Below are 23,091 nucleotides of genomic sequence, written 5' to 3' on the forward strand. Positions count from 1 at the left end.
CAGAACTGCCATTAACCTCCTCGTACACAAATCTTTGTCAGCGATTCTCATGATTTCCTTAGGCTGCAGTTCCCAGAAGTGGAATTACTGGGTCAAAGGACATAACTCTTTTAAAACTCTTGGTTAAAAACTGTCAAGCTGCTTTCCATAAAGATTTTTGCCAATTTCTTCTCCCTCGGGCAGAATGAGTGTGTCCAGGTCACCCTCCCGCTGCCACAACTACATATTAGTCATAATAGGGATTTGTTTTAATTGTAGCAAGTTGATAGAGAAAAGATATCATTACATTAATGTCATAATTTTCATTTACTTAATTATAATACAGTTGGATTTTTTCAGGTATTTGTGCATTATTTCTTTGGACAAACATTCAAAAATATGTAAAATAGGAATTGTGCTGTCAGGAATATTTTATTCTTAATATTAATGATCACTTCTAGAGTTTCACAGTTAATGATAACATATTGGCTATTAATTAATAATTGATTTTTTCTCATCATCTTATATGTTCACTTACTCATAGTTCTTTCAGATTTTTAAAAGTGTTCTGATCAGAATGGTTATTGAATACCATCAAATTTTTTTTGGCATCCTTTTTAAATTCCCTTACAGTATTTATTGTTGTTATATTACTGAATTCTTAGATTAAATTATCTTTGCTTATCTACACAAGGTAGCTCTTCTAATTTACTGCTACACTGGTTTGCTAACAGTTTTTTCTGAGTTCTCTCTATGTAGCTGGTGTACTTTTCTGGGGATCTTTGTTTCATTTGTGAAGTTTTCATACTAGGGTTACATACATGCTTCATAAAATGGTTTGGATGACAGCCATTTTTTATTTTAAAAAAATATGAAAACTTCGTGGAAGTCTGGAAAAACTCACTGGTAAAACTATCTTCTCATATTCTGTTTCAGAGAAGATTCTTAGAAAACTCTGAGTCTTTCATGAATTTGCTCTACTCTTGAGGCAATTTTATTACATATTATCAAAAAATCTTCAATTTTTTCATATTTTTAAATTTATTAGCACAAATACGTTATGGTTTACTAAGTATTTATTTTTACAGTACAGTAAATTAAATTAAGTTATATTTTGCTATAATCAATATTTTAATTAATAAAATTATATTAAATTATGTTAAAGTAAACTAAAAGATCAGCTCTGCCACTTACTATGTAAACCTAAGGCAGGTTGAACAACTTTTCCACACCTCATACTTCACTATAATGCAGATGAGAATCATAGTACCTATGAGCCAATATGAAAACTGTAATTGTTTTCAAATAATAATAAAGAGATATTTCATTTTAAGAGCAGGGAGAGGGATGGTAGAACTCCAAGTTAACAAAGAGAAAGCAAAAAAAAAAAAAAAATAGTAACTTAACCAAGACAATAAAACTAAGAACATGAGATGTAAAAATAAATAATATAAGGTAAATAGAATGAATAAAATCAAACATATCCCATTACAAGACAGGTAAGTGGATTGAATTAGCCCATATAGAACATTAGATCAACAGAAGCAAATAAAATTCAGCTATTTTTAAGGAACACATTGAAGACAAAATGACAACAAGAATAAAAAAGTTGAAAATAAAATGGTATACAAAGAGAAATCAGGCAAATTCAAACAAAAAGTAAGCAGTGTCCGTTAGTGATGGTCAAGAGAATTTAAGATGAATTACAATAAAGGAGATAAAGAAAATTACAAATAGCTAAAAGGCATATATAATAAAGAAGATAAATCATAAACCATATATGCACCAAACAGTATTATGCTGAAACGCATAAAACAAAAGCTATTAAAATACAAGAAACTTTAAAAAAATACAATTGTAGTGAGAATTTTGAATACATTCTGTTTTAGAATTGATTATGACTATTAGACAATGACTAACTTTATATCATTCAAATACAAAGTATACTTTGTTAGCACGTCCACAGAAATTTTATAAAAATTGATCATGTCCTTAACCAAAGAGAAAACTGTTATTACTGTGTCATCTTTGATAAATAGGACTAAAAGTAAAAAACAAAGTGACCACATTTTCTGAACTACCTGAAAATTAAGAAAATAAACTATAGATCAAACAGAAAATCAAAAGAAAAATTATGAACTATCTAGAAAGCACTGAAAAGAAAAAAGACAAATGGCAAAATAACTTTTCCATAAGATAGAAAGCACAGCAAAAAACCCAAGAAATATTAAAAAGGGAATTAAAGATAAAAGCTGAAATCAAAAAAATAGGAAAAGAAGAATTTAAAACAAAAGAGTAAAAGGGAAGATGATTTTCTGAGAAGACCAGCAAAACAGAAAAACCATTTGCAAACTTCATTAAGGAAAAAAAAGAAAAAGCGAAAATATACAAGAATAGAAGGGAAACATAACCATAGAAACCAAATACATTTTAAAAAGTATAAGAGAATAGCACATGCAGCTTACTGACCACAACTTTGAAAACTTAAATGGGCAATTACTTACTAAAATAAAAGTAACCAAAATTGAGCAAAGTGGAAACCTGAATAGACCAATTACCCCTAGTGCAGTGGTTCCCAAAATTTGCTGATCATTGGAACCACCTGGGGTTCTTGAAAAACACCTTAGGCTTGGCTTCCACCCTCAGCCATTCTGATTTAATTGGTATGGATGTGTCCTAGACGCGAAGATGTTCTAGAAGTTCCCCTGGTGATTCAAATGTGCAGCAAAGTCTGGGAAACACTGGGTTAGCATCTTGCTATTGAAAATGTGGTCCCACAACCAACAGTACTGGCATAACTGGGGAGCTTGTTAGGCACACAGAAGTTCAGGGTCAGAATCTGTAGCTTAATAGGACCACCGATGATTCGTATGCACTTTAGAATTTGAAAACCCTAGAAGAGAACTGAAAGGTGATTTAAAGACCGCCTTCAGAATGGCACCAGGTATAGAAGGGGACACAGCTGGATTTTATCTTTTACCCAGCCTTTAAAGTCCAATGATTTTTACACTCTCCCAGGCTTTAGCAAATGATGACAAATTTCGGTAAGAAGAAAGCTCTTGTGAGCCTTTATTAGACCAGCAAAACTTAAATAACTAAATTTGCAACCTCCCTCATTAAACCAAAGCAAGCAAACAAAACAGCCAAAGACCAAGCATACACATCAATGCAACTTCAAGGATCCTAAATAAAATTGAATTCAATTCACATATTTGAATTGAATATAGCAATGTTATCCAAAGAACAATACACCATTATCATTAGGGTTTTATCCCATGACTGAATGCAGTTCACCGTTACAAAATCTATCAATATGATAGAGGAAAAAAAAAAGATACACAACCTTATCAATTGATGCTGAAAATGCACTTGACATCAAGAAAAGCAGGCTTTAGTAATAAAAAATCTAAGCAAAAACAGTGATAAAAACAAATAACAGACTGTTTAGCAAATCAAGTTATCCTCAACGAAGAAACCTAGTCTGCCATTCCGAGGTACTCAATCTCCTCAAGCCTCCTCCTCTTTTCAGTCCTTAAAAATGTAATCTGTAAATAAACCAGTCGCAAAGATGAATACTGTTATGTTTTCACTTAGACTAGGTATCTAGAGGAGTCAAACTCATAGAAACAAAGTAGAATGGTGGATGCCAAGGGATGGGGAAAGGGGGAATGGTGAGTTGCTATTCAATGGGTACAGAGTTTCAGTTTTGCAAGATGAGAAAGTTCTGGAAATTGTGCAACAATGTAGATAAACAACGCTACTGAACTGTACATTTATAAATGATTAAGATGGTAAATTTTATTTTATGTGTATTTTACAACAATTAAAAAAATCATAATCTGGAATTTGGGACTCAGATAATTGTTACTAAATTTTTGTTTATATATATTCAAGAATTACTTTTTTACATTGGTACTAAATGCTTCTTTATATATATTCAAGAATTAATTTTTACAGTGGCATTTATGTCTGTAATCTAATTCATAATAATTACTTAGTTGTAATTCTGTTTAATATTCTCATTATTAGTCTATATTTATAGCTATAGATATAAGATCTGAGAACTTTCCTGTTCTAAAATTTTTCATTTCAGTGTATCACTTTGTTAATTGGTATAGGTTTTCAAGTAGAATTTTTACAAAAAAAAAAAAAAAAAAAAAAAGACTCTATTTTTTGAGACCACAAACAATAAAGAATATATTTCTATTGCTTTTGACTACAGAGAAAACTCCTTAAACATAAAAGGAACTTCATCATAATTCTAAGTAATTCATCATAATCCTAATTCCACCACTCTTCTGTTACTTATTGTTAACCAACAACAACAACAACAAAAAGGTACAGGTAACTTGTTTTTCTCCCAGGATGATTACAAGATTCTCTTTTTCATCCACAAAACACAAAAACTTCCATAGGATATATTTAGATACTATTACTGTTGGCTAGATAGAGTTAGCTCTTTTGATCTAAATCTTTAGATCATTTTTAGTTCATTAAAGTTTTCTTAATTTGTCTTTGATTCTATTGCTCTCCTAAATGCTCTGATTTCTCACCAAGAACACCTAAATTAATATGCAATTTTCTATTCTCCCACCATAAACCTTTTCATCATCATTTTAACCTCTTTGTTCTTCTGCTTTTGGAGAAAATATCTCAAGTTTGTCCTCAATATCAGGGATTCTTTCCACAATATCAGTTCTGTTTCTTCTTCCAAATGTCTATGTTAATTACAGGAAAGCAACTTTAGCTTTCTTGTTATTTCTGTTTATTTTATATGGCACGCTCCTCAAAACTATTCTTTCATCTGTTCATTTTTCCATGTAAGTCCTTTCTTCTAACTAAACAGATCATTTTCTCTGAAATTTTCTTCGGTGTTTTATTTTCAAAGATATGTTCTTCTCGATGATGTACCTTTTCTCATGTTCTTCACTATTTTCTTACCAAGGGCATACTCTTGTGATTGTTTTTCTTTTACTTAGAGGGTAGCCTACAGAGATTTAGGGTTTGTCCTCAGGAAAGTGTATGGCTTTCCCTTGGCTCCAGTAAGAAAAGGTTTCAATATAGGCTGAGATTGAGGGCTCTAGAATTTACATAATTGGATCTGAATTCCTGTCTTATCACTTACTAGCTATAAACTTTAAGTAAATTACCTAACTTTAATATAGATAAATAATAACAATAATGGTGGTGATAATAATATTACAGTGGCTATCATTTATTGAGTGTTAATTATGTCATAAACAAGGCTCTATGCTAAGCACTTTATTCATTTGACAGAGAGAGAGCACAAGCAGGGGGAGCAGCAGGCAGAGGGAGAAGCAGGCCTCCCGCTGAGCAAGGAGCTCGATGTGGGGCTTGATGTGGGGCTTGATGCGGGACTCAATCCCAGGACCCTGGGATCATGACCTGAGCCAAAGGCAGATGCTTAATCAACTGAGCCACCCAGGTGCCCTATGCTAAGCACTTTAAACTCTCTCTCAGTACTCTTCCAGATTTGCTCCTTTTTTATTAGTGACTTTGAATAAATACTTCAACTCTCTACCCACCCCCACCATTCCCATCTGTAAAATGGTTAGAATAATAATAATGATACTGAATTCAAAGATCTGAGATGAAGATTAAATAAGAAAGTGCATCTAGAGTGCTTTGGGTTGGTAATGCCAGTATCACAGTACTAACCACAGTGTTCATCAAAGTGGGTAAGTGCAACTCCTAACTAATTCCCAATGATTAGTGGCCCCTCATCTTATGAGCCTCTTCTCACCCCACATCCTAGCTATGTAAGATCCTACCAGGTAAGTATGTGAAAGCCCTCACTTTCTATAAGGTGTGGCTCTGGAAGGACAGATGGGACCAATTTTCGAAAGGGTCTTCTCTCTGGTGTGAAAGAATTAGACTGGCCCAGAGTAGAAAACTGTTAAAGGATTTACATTAGGAAGCAGAAACAGATTGCTCGATGTCTTCCCACACTCTTCCTCTTCACTCTCTCTTCATCTCACATTTCCTAACCCTGTTGTTCTCTGGGTTTATAGGCTTTTAAATGAATATAGAAAAATCTCTGAACCTAGGGGATGATAGTGGGAGAGACTCAAACTTAAAAGTCCACGATTTCTCAAGAAATGAACACTGCTATCTTTCGTGAGTTACAAGACAGGAAAACTACCATTTTTAAATTTAGTCTAACTATGCAGTTCATATAATTATGAGATAAGCCTCTAAGATTCTAGCTAAAGGTTATCCTTCAGTCGCAGTTTTAGCGTGCTTAGAAAAAGTTACAGTTTTACATATCCTTATAGAAATTTTAGGGAAGAACTGGGAGAAACTGGATCAGAAGTTAAGCAAGTAATGTGGACTTTATATTAGATAGCTAATGATAATTATTTTGCTGTATGCCTAAAAAGACCTAACTTTAAATCTCACTACTTTTTTTTTTTTTAAGATTTTATTTATTTATTTGACAGAGATAGAGACAGCCAGCGAGAGAGGGAACAGAAGCAGGGGGAGAGGGAGAGGAAGAAGCAGGCTCATAGCAGAGGAGCCTGATGTGGGGCTCGATCCCACAACGCTGGGATCATGCCCTGAGCCGAAGGCAGATGCTTAACCGCTGTGCCACCCAGGCGCCCCTAAATCTCACTACTTTCAATCAAAGTTCTAGCAGGGTTTTTTTGGTTGCTGGTTTTTTTTTTTCTTACTTATTTACTTTTTTTGTAGAATATATCAAGCTAATCCTATTTATATGAAAATAAAAAGGACCTAAAAAATAGCTTTTAAGAACTTATTATAAATACTTATCACAAAGTTACAGAAATCAAGAAGATACTTTGATGCTGGCAAAAGATAAGACTTATATATCAATTGAATGGACCAGAAATAGACACATAAATGTATCATTGTTGCTATCTGATAAGTAGCTATGCAGCTCAATGGAGGGGGAAAAAAATGTCTCTTAAGCAAATGGTACTGGATTCACTGGATATCCATGTTTTTTTTTTTTTAAAAAGGATATCAACCCTTACCTCACACTCAGCAAATAAAATACAGGAATACTACTCAGCAATAAAAACTATTGACAAATATTACATGGATAAATCAAAGTTTTTATGCTAGATTAAAGAAGCCAGACACAAAAAAGGATACATTTATATAAAATTCTAGAAATGTAAGTTCATCTAGAGTGATAGAAAACAGATCAGAGGTCATCTGAGGATGGAGGTAGAGAAAGAAATGGATTATGAAGTGGTCAGACGAAACTTCTGAGATTGATGGAAATGCACATCGCCTTGACTGTGGTGAGATAGATATAGATATATACGTATATATTCTCTCCCTTTTCTTCCCTTTATGTGTGTGTTTGTGTGTAGGTGTTCACACTACAGGTAGCTATACAATACACTGTATATCAGCTACACTTCAATAAAGAAAAAATGACCCTCTTGAGCAAAGTGATCTATATACTGTGGTCTCCAAATTTTCAAAGTAACAATATTTCCACATCACACACACAAAAATCACAAATGAGTCCGAAACATTCCATTTAATCAGTCACGTATTTTTTTGCAACTTCTAGAAAGATCTTACCTGTTCCCTCATTCATGATCACATAAACTCTAACACCATTAAAGTACACTCACTAAGCGAAAGCCTAAAAACAGCAAGGCCTTCTTTACAATTCATCAGCTGGGAGGGGAAGCACTTGATTCATCTGAGCCTGGTATTCTGAATCAGTAATTATATTGGAGTACCGCAATGCTCAGACTGATACATCCCTACCAAATTCTTCAGACCCTACACAAAGTTAGGAGTTCAGAACGTCTGCAAATAGTCGTGTGGGAGGTGTGGTAGAAGAGGCCCACTGTCACTGTCTCTATGAAACACCATGCTTTTCCTGGCTTAGGTCAAGCTGTAGGGATGGACATGGTCTCATTATGGCACAAACAGGTTACAATTTACTGCACTTCTGGTCTAAGCCTCCATTCACAGATTTTAAACATTGCTGAACATTGTTTCTGGCCACGTATTTGCCTTAGATGTTAAATGTCCAAATAGAAGACTACAGTTGTCACCTGAAGCTGTCCAGAATCCGCTAAGGGAAACAGACAAGTAAACAGTGGTAAGAATGCAATAAATGCTTTCATTGTAAAACTGTACTTCTAGGCAGACAAACCACACGGACAGAGACACAAACAACATGGCTGAGGCTAACTGCAATGTCCACGTTGCAGTGAAAGGAACTGTCGGGACCATATCATGAAGGGATGGATTAGATGCCATGCTAAAGATTAGGCTTAGCCTGGAGTGGAAATTGTTGAAACATATATGGAGGGGAGTATAATAATCAGATTTGCACATTATGGAAATCACCATGGGCCTACAATGGATTTTCACAGGGATTAAGACCCAAGGCAAAAATAGGAGCTATGGAGATTAGGAAAATTTCTACAATAATCTAGGTGCTCTAGTTAAAAGGACAGAGTGTAAATATATTTAAGAGAATTACAATACGTTCATATTTAGCACCAGCTATCATCTTTTAAAAATGTTTTGCCTTCCTCATCGGCTGTAAGAGAAACCCCACCAGTGGCCTTTTCTCATCCCTCTACTCCTCTTTCTACATGTTCTCTCAAAAACTTGTAGATAATCCCTTCTTCACCTGCCAACGCTATGCAAAGTAATGTAATGTATGTGGGCTCTTTCTGGATATCAATGAGGACATATTCAGTATAACATAGCAGAATGCTTTATTTGTCCTGATGAGGACGACCGTCTTCTATTCCTTGCTTACTTACCTAGAATGCATCATTCTGCATAGAAAGTAGTTCGGTTCAGAAAATGACTGCAACCCAAAAAGCCAAATTTTGAAACTAAAAATCCACTGCATTAAAAAAAAAAGTGCCTCAAAATAAACAACAGAGCCAGTATCTTGTAACACAACATGTCACTGGTCATCCATATGCGCCAGATGGTTCTGCATTTTACCAGAGTGAGGGTGCTCACCGAGATACAATGCAGCCCAGAGAAATGCACGTGTACAATACCTATACCATTGCCATGTGACTTCCTTGTGCCAGGGCTCCCTGGAGCCTCTTCCTTGACCCTCTGAGGTTTCTGATTTCTGGGTTAAGAATCCCCAAATATCCCCCCTAGCCTTGAGTTCCAAACCCTTTTCTGCCAATGGCTCAGACACTTGAAACAAACAAAAAACTACAGCTTTCTTGAGATATAATTCACATACAATTTTAAAGTGTACAATTCAGCGGGTTTTGGTACATTCAGAGGGTTGTACAACAATCACTACTACCTAATTCCAGAACATTTTCATCACCTTACAAGAAAACCCCATACCCATTAACGGTCACATACCCATTTCCCACAACAACTCCAAGCTCCCTGCAACCACTAATCTACTTTGTCTTTATGGCTTTGCCTATTCCGGACATTTCAAATAAATAAAACCATAGGATTTATGAAAAAAAGAAACTCCATTGTGTCCCTGTTCGTTTCATTAACAAGTGCATGTGATATTTTAATGATGATAAGATCAAATCTGCAAGTCAAATGGTTTTTCTGTGTTCTTCCTTCTGAATGCCCTGGAGACATGAATATGCTCAAGGGATGGAACCGGGATGGGGTAAAAGGAAATATCTCTGTTGGGTTCAAGAATCAGAAACACTTAAGTGGATAGAGGACTAAGCTCTTAGTAAAGTTCTCTGTAAAATAAAATAAAAGAGTGCATGATTCCTGAAGACCAGCAAACAAGTCAAAAGACCCCAAAAGATTTACAACACTGAAAGCCAAAACCTGATTTTTTTCTTAAATTTTTTCTATTTTTAATGACATTATGCAAAAGCCAACAAGACTCAAATTGCCACACAAAAGTACTTGCTGAAATGGCTCGACACCTTGACACTCATATAGTTACAGAAAAAGAAAGAAATGAAACTTTGGTAGGATTTTTGCCTAATAACTTGAAATCACATGCTTCTTCTATAAGGTAGAAACAGATTACAACTTGCATAGCTATATATCTTTCTCTCTGCTTAGCATTTTATTCTACTTGCAATATATTACCATAGAATCGATCTCTCTTTCCAAGCATGATGCTCTAATAGGGAAGTGCAGGTCCCCTGGGTGCCTTCGTATGGGACAATACGTCCAGCAAGCTTAGCTTCTGCCGAGTTCAATGATTTTAAACTGGCCTGGAGCAAGTCCACTCTATCTCTGATACAGAACAATCCCAGGTTCCAGCTGTGAGGAGGAAAATGCTTTGCATTATTAAATTGTAGCCATATGCTGCAAAAGCAGGCCTTGTAAATATGGAGAGGGACAAGACTTTGAATGGAGAGGGACTTTAGATGCAGGGAGTTGTAAACAGAACCTGAGATGCTTGAGTAATGAGCCTTGGGCGGTGGGTGCAGTCACAGCCTAACCCAGGGAGTCAAGACGGACACCTCTGTCACCAGGGGACCCGCACCCTCCCTGCAGGGAATCCAGATATTTAACGAGGAATATGTTATACCAACATCATTTAAAATTTAACAATTTGCAATCTATTCAGGCACAAGGCCTCTTAAATCTTCTCTGGAACTAGGTGCATAATGAAGTCGGGGCCCACATCAATACACTGAGATTTCACTTGCACTCTGAGCTACTTTATATCGTCTCAGGTACCACAAGGTCCTGCAACACAGTTAGAAAGCTAGGAAAAACAAAAAGTCTGGCTAGCTACGGTGTCTCTCACAGCTAGTCCTTTCTCTCGGAGCTTTGTGAAAGAAGAGCATTCGCTGTGTTTAAATTACGCTTGTGACTATGTACCAAGTGGGCCCCTGACCCGCACAAATGCAAAGCATGGGAACCTCGAGAAAAGACGGAGCAGAAGACAAGATGGGGGCTACAGACAGCTCCAGCATTTGCACCAACTTGGCAGACAGCATAGCCCCTCCTGCATGAGTGCCCTGACCCCACAGCCTCAGGAACTCTCAGCTAACGTCTCTCCCCAAGCTCATTCCCACTGAGGCAAGGTTCACCCAAGATTCACCTCCATCATCTGCTCACCCTCTCCCACTGCCCCTTGTCCCAGCAGCTATGGCTGTTACAACTGCCCCCAGGGACTCAAGTGTGGTAGTCACTGTGAGTGCCAGGAGACCCAGACTCAAGTCTTGTTAAAGGACCTCAACAGAGAGATTTCTCATTTCTTTCTCTGCGTGGCAGTGCACGCACATAAACACTTAGGCCGGGCACAGACAAGGCCAAACTTCATTTATTCACTAGGCATTGTACCACAGTCAACTGCATTATTTATCAGGCGCAGGGGAGGGGAGGCCAGGAAAAAAGTACTAATGAGGTAGTGGGACTACTACTGTCTTAAGGTTTTGATCCATGAAAAAAAAGTGAGCTTTAACCTCCATTTGCCAATAACTAATTGGACCTGTGGGCAAATCACTCGCCCTCTTTGCCCCGTTTTCATAAGTAAAGTGAAGAAGTTGAATTAGCAGTGTCATAAGCACTGGTATCCTATGCTTTCTTGAGTGTGTCAAGCAAAAAAAAAAAAAAAGATATTGGATTATAGTAGTCGATTATTCCTTTAAAAATTTAACTGTCTACTTGGGAAGGGGGAGATGTGTAAGCAAATATAAGCATAACATAAAGCAGCAATCATAATTGAAACAGAAGCGTCCAACCCCACTTGGGAGACTCTGGTAAGATGCATGGAAGGGTTTGGTCATACAGGATAAACAAGACTTTGTAGGATAGCTACAGCAGTGCTTGCAGAGGAAAGAGCCCGTTGCAAGAAAGAAAGGGAAAGGAATGGAACTTGATATCTGATACTGAATAGCGTTTAAAGCCATGACACAGAAGATGGGCCAAAGCAGTGAGATATTGGGAGTTTTTCTGATAGTCAGATTTGTGTTTTATAAAAAGCATTTATACATAAGATTAGAGAAAGACAGAACAAGGACAGAATGGAGGCAAGTAGAGGGTTTTTGCATGATTACAGACAAAAAATAAAGTCTGGAGCTGAAATAAGTGTAACAGGAAGTGGGCAGGGACGGTGGATTCGAGAGTCTTTGGAGTGTGCGGAGGGTGAGGAATAGAGGCCCCGAGGAAGGACTCCTGAGCTGCTCTAACCAAGGGCTCTGGCCCCGATATCTCATATGGAGAAAACCTCAAGTCTGAGAGAAAAGAAAATGAATCAAATTTTGGAGATGTTAAACTTGAGCTCCCCATGGGGCATATAGGGAAGCATTTCCAGAAAGTAGTTGGGCACATGAAACCTGAGGAGAGGGATCTGTTCCAAAGGGGCATATCTAAGAATAACAAAAGGTGAATGAACCTAAAGTCATTGGGGGGGGGGGGGGGGGACTGAAAACACACAGAAAACTAAAGATAAAAATCTTGTGAAGTAAAGGGAAGAAGCACCAGACAGGAAACATAATGCTTCCTGGATTACCAGGAAAAGGTCCTGTTTTCAAAAGCATAGGCAACAAAAGCAAAAAATAAGTGAAACTGTATCAAACTAAAGCTTCTGCCCAGCAAAGGAAACAAGCAAGAGGGTGAAACTGTGAACTATGGAGCAAACAGCTGCAAACCATACACCCCTTCATCTCCAAAACAGAAAAGAAACTCCTACAGCTTGGAAGCAAAACAAAACCCACACAGCTACTCACCTGATTTACCAATGGGCTAAGGATACCAATAGACTTGTTTGCAAAGAAGGCGTACAAATGGCCAAAGGGCAAAGGAAGAGAGGCTCAGGGGAGTGCCTGGGGGACTCAGTCGGTGAAGCGTCAGACTCTTGATTTTGGCTCAGGTCATGATCTCAAGGTCATGGGATCAAGCCCTAAGCCCAGCACCACAGGAGTCTGCTTGAGGATTCTCTCTCTCCCCCTGTGCACCCCCCCCCCCGCTCACGCATGTGCTCACTGGCATACTGTTTGTCTAAAATAAATAAATAAATCTTTAAAAAAAAAATAGAAGAAAACAGGTTCAGGAAATGCAAATACAAATCACAATGAGATATCACTTCACACCTACCGGGATGGCTATTACCAAGTAAACAAAAGACAGCTTGTGCTGTGGAAGACGTGTACAAACAGGAATTCTTGCACACTGGTGGTGGAAATGCAAACTGGTGCAGCCACTGCAGAACACTGTATGGAGGTTCCTCAAAAAATTAAAAATAAAACTACCGTATGATCCAGCCGTCCCACTCTTAGGTATGTATCCAAAAGAACTGCAACCAGGATCTTGAAGATAACTGCACTCCCACATTCACCTATTCTCAATAGCCAAGACGTGGAAAGAGCCTAGATATCCAATGCTAAATGAACGTATAAAGAAAGCATAGTATATGTGTACAACGGAATATCAGCTTTCAAAAAGAAAAGAAATTTTGCGATATGCACAAATGAATGAACCTTGAAGCTATTATGCTAAGGGAAACTAACCAGCCACTGACAACTGCTTCATGATACCACCTATGTGAGGTATCTAACGTGGTCAACATCATAGAATTGGAGTGGAACGATGGTTGCTACGGGCCGGGGTGAAGGGGAAATGGGGAGTTGCTAATCAACAGGCAGTTCAGTTAAGCAAGATGAATAAGTTCTAGAGAGCTGTTGTGCAACACTGCAACTATATTCACGTAAACATTTCTTAAGAGAGCAAATCTCATGTTAAGTATTCTTATCACAATAAAACAAAACTGAAAAAAAAAAAAGCAAATGAACATTTTAAGTAGAACATGGTCAACTGAATCAAATAAACGCTTAAGACCATGGAAGCAGAAATGGAATGGAAAAGAACCACTGGACTCAGATCATAAAAAGTCATGAATTTAATGAAGATCATTTCAAGTAAAGACAGAAGCCCGGTTGCAGGAGAAGTTAAGCAGGAAGTTTAGAGTCTTTTTCATGAGGAAGAAGAGAGAGATGGGACCCTTAGTTGAATGAGGTATCTGAATGAGGGGCAAAAATGATGCATTTTTTTAAGTAAGAAACATGTTGCCAGGAATGAGTTAATAGACTAAAGGAGATGATCTGCAGAGAACCAGGAAGAATAAGACGCACAGAAAATTTTCAACGGAGGCAGAAAAGTTGGGAGCTTCAGAAAATAGGACCACTATAAAAGGCAAGGGGGAAAAATATTTATATGATGTGAATACAGTGACTAAGATATAAAGTGTTGCAAGGGAAAAGCAATCTCCAATGATACATTTGTACTCTTTCTCGTGTCACAGTTATAAACCATGTAACAAAATTTCATTCAACATTTCCTTTGATGTCAAAAGCCTTCGAACAAAGCTGACTACCTAAAAACTATCATTCTGTCCCATCATAAGACTTGAAAATATCTCTTTCTTTGCCTCGGATTTTATCTTGACCTGTAACTTTGTCTATGTCATCTTAAACTTTTAGAGGAGTGTGATGTAAATACAAACAAAACCCCCCAAATCAATGCATTTCTATTTGGATCCACAGAAAATGATACTTCCTGTAGGAAGCCTTCTTGATCAACTCAGTAAAAGAGAAAGTAGGATGAAAAAGCCTTCACTTTTATCAAGCACCTGCTACTTGCCAAGTACGCCCCCCATCGGATGCTCGCCGCTGGCTTGGATATAATTGTGCTGAGCTGCAGAGAAGGTGGCTGATGTGCTCATTTTCCTCACAGGCCTCGTGATCATTGTAAAACATGGAGCCTTGATTCAGGGGGAAAATTTAATTTCAAAGTTCATGTTCTTTCCACTCCACCATGCTCCCGACAACGGCTGGCAACAGTATTTCACAACTTTGAACTCTCATGATACTTGGGTTGTCACACTGAGGAACACTCGTCTTCACCACATACATAAAATTGTGCATGTACTTATGAACAGAAAAGTTTGCTGAAAGCAAGCTTCATTTGTAATGTAAAACCACTGTAAAATCTTTCACTATTTTACCTTCTGCAGCGTCGAGCCTAATGCCATGCACACAACAGATGCTCATTAAATGTCCATAACTGAATAATTCACCTACAGACAGCTATTTCTGGGATGTGTATTGTTCTTGGTGTAGAACGATGTATATTTCCAACTCCTCCAAGGCAAATGGCTCTCTCAACTCGTTTAGAGCTGACTCAACCTACATCCTGTCTCCTGGAACGTAATATTTAATTCTGAATTCAGCAACCAGTGGGCACTCAATATTATTTGTTGCCTAACAGCATAGGTTATTGGGGAGATATGGAAAAATCTCCTTCATGACCTTATAAGACTTTCTTAAATTGTCTTTTTCCACCCAAAATTAATATTACGAGTGCTCAGGCTAGAACCATTACAGAGGCTGGGCATGGCGCGAACCGCTACGTAGATCAATTTTGGAGGAATGGGTTTTATACAAGCACCGTATACAGCCTATAAAAATAAGGAGCTTAGGGCTATGTGCCCTTTTCACTTTTTAAGAGTAATTTGCCAAGAAAACATATTTTTAATCTTCTACTCCTTTACTCTGAATTCTACCCTAAATTCGAACATTTAAGAACTTTACTGGATGTGATGTCTTGAAAATAAATTAAAGGATAAAAAAGAAAACTGTTTCTGAAACAAAATCTGTTAGAAAAAAAACCTTTTATTTTTGCACTAACTTGCACAGTCCCCATTCTAAAATTACATAAAAGGTTTACCTACGATGTCAAGCCTTACCACAGTTAACCAATCCTTTTAGTGTCTTTCTATTTATACTTCCATGAATAGAAAGACTGTTTATAGTCAGTTGCATATTGTCTAATGCCAAAGTATAAAATTACTTCTCAGTATCATGAAATAATGCATTTTCCTCTATAAAGTATTTTTTTTATTCTTGTGCTACAATAAATGAGGATATGAGAATGAATGGGTATGAACTTGTTAACTGAGGGGTAAATGAGCTATGATTTTTAAAACTCAAGAGTAAATTTTCCTTTCTTTGACTTTGAACATCATATTCTAAAATAAAATATGCTTTATGAGCTCCTTCAGGGCCTCATGTATGTGAAATGTATGTGCATTCACATGCAAATAAAGAAAAATGTTGTATTACTTCTGTAACTCTTAGACTCTTAGAGAGTAAAGTCTGTCCCAAATTCTAAGTTAAAAGAAAACAAAAACAGTGAGAAATCAGGCAAATATGGGCCCTACTGATTCTGACAGATGATAACTACAGCTACAGATACTAAACTAATTTTATCAATAATTACTTGGGAAAGAAACATCTCAAATGAACAACCTATCTTTACACTTCAAGGAATGAGAAAAAGAAGAACAAAGCCTAAAGTTAGCAGAAGGAAAGATACAACAAAGGTGAGAGCAGAAATAAATGAAACAGAGACTAAAAACACAATAAAAATAATAAATGAAATTAAGAGCTGGGTTTTTGAAAAGATGAAATTGACAAAACTTTAGCTAGACTCACCAAGAAAAAGAAAGGGCTCAAAAAAATAAATTCAGAAATGAAAAAAAATGTTACAACTGATATCACAGAAATAATAAGAGACTACTATAAACAAGTATATGCTAACACACTGAATAACCTAGAAAAATGGATAAATTCGTAGAAACATACAACCTACCACGAACCATGATAAAATAGAAAATCTGAACAGACCAATTACTAGTAAGGAGATAGAGTAAGTCATGAAAAATCTCCCACAAACAAAAGTCCAAGAGAGACAGCTTCACTAGTGAATTCTAATAACAGTCACAAAAAAAAAAAAACCCAAAAAACAAAAAACAAAACAAAACAAAAAACATAGTCCCTCTCGAACTGTTCCAAAAAAATAAAAGAGGAAGGAACTCTTCCAAGCTCATTTTATGAGGCCAGCTTTATTCTGACACCAAAACCAGAATAGGATGCCACAGGAAAAGAAAATTACAGACCAATATTTCTGTGAACATAGATGCAAAAATCCTCAACAAAATATTAGCAAACCAAATTCAACGATACATTAAAAGGATCATACCCCATGATCAAGTGGAATTTATCCCAGGGATGCAAGGATGGTTCAACAGTGGCAAATCAGTTGATGTGATACACCACATTAACAAAATGAAGGATATAAATAATATAATCATTTCAATAGATGCAGAAAAACGTGACAAAATTCAACATCTGTTTATGATAAAAACTCTCAACAAAATGGGCATAGAGGGAACATAACTCAAAATAATAAAGGTCATATATGACAAGTCTTGCGTCATACTTGATGGGAAAACTTGAATGCTTTTCCTCTAAGATCAGGATGTCCAGGGACCAGGATGTCCACTCTTATCATTTTTACTTAACATAGTATTAGAAGTCCTGGACAGAGCAGTTGGGCAAGAAAAAGAAATAAAAGGCATCCAAATTGGAGGGGGGGGGGGAGGGATGTCACTATTTGTAGATGACTTGATATTATATACACAGAAAACCCTAAAGACTCTATCAGATAACTATTAGAACAAATAAATTCAGTAAAGTTACAGGATACAACATCAAAAACCTGTTGTATTACTATACATTGATAATGAGCTATCAGAGAGAGAAATTAAGAAAACATCCTGTTTGGGCGTCTGGGTGGCTCAGTCAGTTAAGCATTTAACTATTGATTTCAGCTTAGATCATGATCTCAGGGTTGTGAGATCGAGCCCCATGCTGGGCTCTGTCCTGGGCATGGAGCCTGCTGCAGATTCTCTCTCTCCTTCTCCCTCTGCCCTCCCCCCTCTAAAAACTAAAGAAAAAAAGAAAACATCCTATTTATAATTGCATCAAAAAAAATTAAAATACCTAGAGATATTTAACCAAGGAGGTGAAAGACCTGTAACTGAAAACTAAAGGACAATAATGAAAGACATAGATGAAGACACAAATAAATGGAAAATATTCCATGCTCATGGATTGGAAGAATTAATATTGTTAACATGTTCATATTACCCAAAGCAACCTACAGAATCAACGTAATCACTATCAAAATTCCAATGGCAGTTTTCACAGAAATAGAACAAACGTCCTAAGATTTGTATGGAAGCATAAAAAATTCCAAATAACCAAAAGAATCTTGAGAAAGAACAAAGCTGGAGACATCACACTCCTTGATTTCAAACTGTATTACAACACTATAGTAATAAAAACGGTGTGGTATTGGTATAAAATCACACACACTGATCAAGGGAACAGAATAGGGAACCTAGAAATAAATTATAGTCAATTAATTTATGACAAAGGAGTCAAGAATACACAATGAGGAAAGGACAGTCTTTTCAATAAATGGTGTTGGGAAAATTGTCCCATCACATGCAAAAGAATAAAACTGGACCACTATTTACTCCATACACAAAAATTAACTCAAGATAAATTAAAAACTTAAATGTAAGGCTTGAAACCATAAAACTTCTAGAAGAAAACATAGGGAGTAAGCTTTCTGACATCAATCTTGGCAATGATTTTTTGAATCTGAAACCAAAAGCAAAAGCAATGAAAGCAAAAATAGACAGGTGGGATTACATGAATCTAAAAAGTTTCGGCATAGGAAAGAAAATCTTTAACAAAAGGAAAAGGCAAACTACTGAATGGGAGAAATATCTGTAAATCAAATATGTGATAAGGGGCTAATATCCTAAATATATAAAGAATTCATACAACTCATTAGCAAAAAAAAAAGAAAAAAAATCTGATTAAAAGATGGGCAGAGGACCTAAATAGATATTTTCCAAAAAAGACATACAGATGTCCAACAGGTGCATGAATAAATGCCCTACATTATTAATTTTCAGGGAAATGCAAATCAAAAACACAATGAGATATTACCCCACACCTGTTAGAACGGTTGTCATCAAAAAGACTAGAAATTACAAGTGTTGCCAAGACTGTAGAGAAACTGGAACCCTCCTACTCTGTTGGTAGGAATGTAAATGTGTGTAGCCACTATGGAAAAGAATATGGACTTCCTCAAAAAACTAAAAATATAACTCTACATGATCCAGCAATTCCACTTCTGGGTTTTTGTTGAAAAAAAAAAAAAAAGAAAAGAAAACACTAATTCAAAAAGATAAATGTACCCCCATGTTCACTGCAGCATTATTTATAACAGTTAAGATATTAAAATAACCTAAGTCTCCATCAATGGATGAAAGGATAAAGAAAATGTGGTGTATGAATATAAATGGAATATATATGTGGTGTGTGTATATAAACGGATATATTTTTAGAATATTATTCAGCCATAAGAAAGGAGGAAATCTCGCCACTTGCTAAAGCATGGATGGATCTTGAGGGCATTATGCTGAGTGAAAGAAATCAGAAAGAGAAAGACAAATATCATATAATCTCTCTGATATGCAGAATATGTTTATTATATATATTTATATATTATATAATGCAATATATTATATATTATACTTATTTATATTTACATATGTAATAAAGAATTTCTTAAATGTAAGATAAGAATATTGTTATAGTTAGTAGATATTCCTTGTTTAATTTATTCAATTATTTATTTAGTTCCATCTTTGTTCCAGAGAGGATATCAGTTAGTTTATTTGACATTCACCCAATATATAATCTTAATGGTTTCCAGAGGTTTTGCCAGACTGCATGTAAATAGTCAACACAGAGAACAGCACAAGCACACTATAAAATGTGCAAAAAAGAAAAGTAGGATAAGTCCATGTCATTCCAGTTGAGAAAGCTTTGCTTAATGATACTTAGAATGCTGCATAAGTTTTCATCATAGAATTTGCAAAAACTTCCCTAAAATTCACCATTTCTTTGTTGTATTTCCAGCCGAGAGAGTTCCCCACATAACTACAGACTTCCTAAACTCCAAAATGAGGTGTCAGCTTCTGACTGATCCAAACACAAAATCCAACTTCTAGATTGCCTTGTTCTTCTTGGATGTTAACCACTCCAGGATTAGGCAAGTGATTGAGAGTGAGATATCTAAAAGATCACAGCTAAAGGAATGTAGAGACATAAAACAATAGAGCAAGTAGAAGCTAATTTCAAAAAAGCGCAGAGCAATCACACATTTCCTAAAAGTGATAGTGCAGTTCTTAATTATCACAAATAAAATTAGGATGGATCCAAGTCCCTAAATTAGTGGTTTACTCTCCTCTGGTCCAAACAGTTGTTTGTAATAGTTGAGAGAGGACTTATAGTTCTATTGCTTAGAAGGGATTCATTTAATGTTCAAAAAGCAGTAACTAAATATAAACGTATAACTTCTGACTCCATCATAAACAAAGGAAATGTGTATCATTAAAAAAAAAAAATGAAGTGGTCTGGTGCCCTTGACTAAAATAACAACGTCACATCCTTGGGTACCATCAGAATTTCAAAGCACCTTAGCTCTGAAAAGATGATGATGCCCATCCCCACCATGTAACAAAGAGTAAAAACAAAATATCAAATCACAAATAGTATAAGGAGGTGCAATAAAGACTATTTCATTGCTTTTTAAGATAACAAAAAGACTGCAAAAAAATTTTTAAAAATAACAAATATCAAATACCGCTCCTCCCAATAACGTGTTGCTATTGTTTGCTTATGCTAAGTACTAACCTCAATCAAGAAGCACCAGTTAAAAATTAAAGGCCTATATGGAGACATCCGTCCTAGTCTGAAGAGCTTTAAGGTCACCTCGCGGAAGTTCTTCAGAATCAGCAAGGATATGGTGTCCATGTCAGACAGTCATGGCTGAGGCTGGAGAAAAGCCAAGCCAGAGGGGGTGTTCAATTTTTGGACAGACACGTGCATCCGTACTTATAGAATGACTGGATGGGATTCCACCTTCACGTCAACAATGGGGGAACAGATTTCACGGAGCTTCTACCTCCAAAAGGGCTGGACTTTTTGCCATCTCTTCCCAAGCTGTTGGGAAGAAGATGGTAGCCATGACCATGGGCTGCACATCTCCCAGTGGAAAACTATTGGTGATAAGAAAGTGTTAGCACTCAAAGTGATCTTTTTCCAAAGTTTAGCTTCTCTTTGTTATAACAATATAAGCAGCAAAGCGATATGACTATTTCATTGTTTATGGTAGCAGACTGAATTTTCCCATGAATGCATTGTGTCTTTTTGAGATACTGAATCTGAAACTTCAGAGATTTCACATTTCAGCCAAAGCCAGAACACAGAGATTAAAAAACACCTCCAAAAGATAAATTATGCTCTAAAATCCCAAACGTGCTTATATTTATGAAAAGAGCTTTTTTCCTTTACTTTTTTTTTTCTTGAGAGAGAGACAGAAAGAGAGCACGCACACAAGCAGGGGAGGGGCAGAGGGAGAGAATCCTACGCACGCTCAGCCCCAGAGCCCCAGAGCCAGACAAGGGACTTGATCTCATGACCCTGAAATCACCACCTGAGCCGAAATCAAGACTCAGATGCTTAACTGACTGAGCGAGCCATCCAGGCGCCCCATGAAAAGAGCTTTTAATAATAAGTATAATTTATCCCAACTGACTGCAAAACAAAAAGCTTAAGTTCTGATTTTTCACATTTCAAATTAGAAGTCATTCTACATTCCTCGTGGCTTGATTTATTTCAAGGTACTACAGAACAAACTCTAACTTTCATCAAATAGGAACTCCTTAACAATCTTTATGATTAAGTCCATAATACAATGATATGCAACGTATGTTAAAATGGTGGCATGCTTCTGAATCATCAAAGAAAATTCTAATTCTAGTCCATTTAATTTTGATATTATATATGATTTATTATATTCTAACTGAAAAACTGGTCATTAATGTACCATTTATGTATATGCAATATCCAACTAAATAATGCGATCTACAACATCCCAGTTTCAAGACCTCATTCTCAAAAAGGTTTGATTTCCAAGGAAAACTTAAAAAGGAAAAAAATTGGAACTGTTCTACCCTGATTGTTTCTGTTTGTCATATTGTATGCAAACAGATGAATTAAGAGACGCTACAGTGAATGTAGCAAAAGAAAAATTTAACCAAGCTTCTTGACAAATACTGAAAAATGAAATCCTGGCATTATATGACTATTCAACAATTATTCATTCAGCTTAAGTAGAGAACATTTTTAAGTGAGCGTAATTCTTTCTGTACGTGTTCAGAAATGCATTTCAAACAATAACAGCTTTATTAATTTCAAATGCAAAGAACATATTCTTTGTTTGGTCTGACTGACTTACATTACTTATCAACTCTTTTTCTATTAACTACCCTCCCTCCCCCACCCCATTCTTTCTAAAGTGAGTGAGGAAGCTTTTAAAAAATGTTTGGACACAATTCACTTTGGATTATCATGCTGCACATGGAAAATATTACCCAAGTAAAAAACAAGAAATCTTAGTAAAGTTAAAGGCGTAACCTATGGAAATTTTCTCAACTTCAGAAAATTTCCTTTTCCTTTTTTTGTTTTTAAAGATTTTATGTATTTATTAGATAGAGAGAGCACAAGCAGAGGGAGTGGCAGGTAAAAGGAGAAGCAGACTCCCGCTGAGCAGAGAGCCTGACATGGGACTCGATCCCAGAACCCTGGGATCATGACCTGAGCCAAAGGTAGACGCTTAACCAACTGAGGTACCCAGGTGCCCCTCAACTTCAGAAAATTTTTGAAAAAATTTATTATATTCAAAATAGTCTGTCTTTTTGATTCTGTCTCCCACCAACACAAAAAACAAAATAGATTCAACTGGAAATTACATCTAAAATTGTGTTGTTTTGGCATGTTTTGTTATCTATCTGTAGTAATTTTGAATGATTTTGGTAAAAGTAGAGACAAATCAAGTTAGCATCTACCTTTCAATCTATATTAAATTAAAACTTTAAATCTTTGAAGTATCCACTACTTTTGTCAAACAGTAAAGGTTTTGTACAATACAGAGTAAGTTAATATGTAGTTGGAAAAATAAAATTTTTCTAAGATAAAAATAAAGGACAAAATATAGGCAAGACTCAGAAAGAGAAGGTATATTGTCTTGACTTTGCATTTTTATTTGCATATTTACTTACTGTACCTTTCTCACATCATTTTAAAACAAGACTGGTCTGACATATTTCCTTACAGCTTGGGGTTCTTTAAATAGTTCAACCTCACAGTAGCAAAACCCTATGACAAGGCAGGTCAAATAATTAAGGACCTA

At 36.1% G+C, this 23,091-nt stretch overlaps 1 protein-coding gene across 8 annotated transcripts in view; it reads right to left on the reverse strand.

Moving 5' to 3' along the window:
• Positions 1 to 23,091, reverse strand: part of NFIB (nuclear factor I B) — a 223,083-nt gene that overhangs the window by 76,411 nt on the left and 123,581 nt on the right. The gene's annotated exons all lie outside the window — the stretch shown is intronic.

This window comes from Ailuropoda melanoleuca, chromosome 7 (assembly GCF_002007445.2).
Source record: "Ailuropoda melanoleuca isolate Jingjing chromosome 7, ASM200744v2, whole genome shotgun sequence".
In the NCBI taxonomy this organism is placed as follows: Eukaryota; Metazoa; Chordata; class Mammalia; order Carnivora; family Ursidae; genus Ailuropoda; species Ailuropoda melanoleuca.